This window comes from Carlito syrichta, unplaced genomic scaffold (genome assembly GCF_000164805.1).
Source record: "Carlito syrichta isolate Samal-C Ts95f unplaced genomic scaffold, Tarsius_syrichta-2.0.1 Scaffold315593, whole genome shotgun sequence".
NCBI classification, from domain to species: Eukaryota; Metazoa; Chordata; class Mammalia; order Primates; family Tarsiidae; genus Carlito; species Carlito syrichta.
In genome coordinates this window covers 1,822,492-1,824,140 of record NW_007259689.1, presented here as the reverse complement: position 1 = coordinate 1,824,140, position 1,649 = coordinate 1,822,492, and the positions used below count along the sequence as shown (strand labels likewise).

General features: G+C 46.1%; 1 pseudogene; it reads left to right on the top strand.

Annotated features, from left to right (window-relative positions):
* The first annotated feature begins 261 nt into the window (after window positions 1-261).
* Window positions 262-1,012, top strand: LOC103275630 (annotated as a pseudogene).
* Window positions 1,013-1,649: the final 637 nt, after the last annotated feature.

Genomic DNA, 1,649 nt, shown 5'->3' with positions numbered 1-1,649 from the left:
CATCTCTACAATAAATCAAAAAATCAGTCGGGCGTGGCAGCGCATACCTGTAATTCTGGCTACTCCGAAGGCTGAGGCGGAAGGATAGCCGGAGCCCAGCAGGTTGAGGCTTTGGTGGCCGGGAGTGGTCACTGCACTCCAGTCTGGGCGACAGAGTGAGACTCCAACTCAAAAAAAAAAAAAAAAAAAGAAAGAAAGAAGAAGAAGAAAGAAACTCATATTTAAAATAGATTGCACTTTCGCTTGGGCCATGGCACCAGCAAGATGGGCAAGTGTGGAGGCCTCTGCACCGCCAGGAAGCTCCACAGTCACTGGAAGGACCAGAAGTGGCACAAGAAGGCGCATTTGGGCATAGCCCTGAAGGCCAACCCCTTCGGGGGCACATCCTGCACCAAGGGCATTGTGCTGGAGAAAGTAGGGGTCGAAGTCAAGCAGCCCAACTCTGCCATCAGGAAGAGCTTCCAGGTCCAGCTGATCAAGAACGGCAAGACGATCACAGCCTTCGTGGCCAATGACGGTTGCTTGAACCTCATTGAGAATGATGAAGGTCTGGCTGGACTTGGTCAAATTTGGTTGGAAAGGTCATGCCATTGGTGGTGTCCCCTGGAGTCCACTTTAAGGTTTTCAAAGTAGCTGATGTCTCTCTTTTGGCCCTGTACAAAGGCAAGAAGGAGCCAGGCTCGGTGACTCAGCCTGTAATCCCGCACTTTGGGAGGCTGAGGTGAGTGGATTGCCTGAGCCCACGGGTTTGAGACCCACCTGGGCAACTTGGTGAGACCTCATCTCTACAATAAATCAAAAAATAAGCTGGACGTGGTAGCGCATGCCTGTAGTTCCGCTACTTGGAAGGCTGAGGCAGAAGGATTGCCAGAGCCCAGCAGGTCAAGGCTGTGGTGGCCGGGACCGGCCACTGCACTCCAGTCTGGATGACAGAGTAAGACTCCAACTCAAAACAAAACAAAACAACAACAACAACAAAAACAAAGGTAAGAAGGAAAGACCAAGGTCATAAGCTGTGATGCTAGAAACACCATTGTAATATATTTTCATAAACTAACAAAAAAAATATAAATAAAATAAAATAGGTAGCAGAGAATGTGCTTTTAATTTTTTAAGCTTTTAATTTTTTTTTTTTTTTTTTTGAGTCTGGGTCTTACTCTGTTGCCCAGACTGGAGTGTAGTGCCACAGTCAAGGCTCACTACAGCCTTGAACACCTAGGCTCTGACAATTCTCCTGACTCAGCTTCCTGAGTAGCTGGGACTATAGGTGCACACCATCCCACTCAGCTAATTTTTTTATTTTTATTTTTTTGTAGAGACAGGTTCTTGGTATGTTGTCCAGGCTGGTCTCGAACTTCTGGGCTCACGTGATCCTGTGGCCTCAGTCTCCCAAAGTGCTGGGATTACAGACATGAGGTACTATGCGCAGCCAAGAATGTGCATTTAAATAAACAACTGCACTAACAGAGGTTATTAGTTATATCCAATTTAAATTCTCTTTGGAAAAATGTTTTCTTCTTTTTAAAATTATTTTATTATAGGAATGTGGGGAATGAGTGAGAATTAACTACGTAAGTAGGCTGCATGCAGGTGATGTTTGGGCTACTAACTGGCCCTCATGCCCCCTGGTAATGACCCTGAAAAGTATT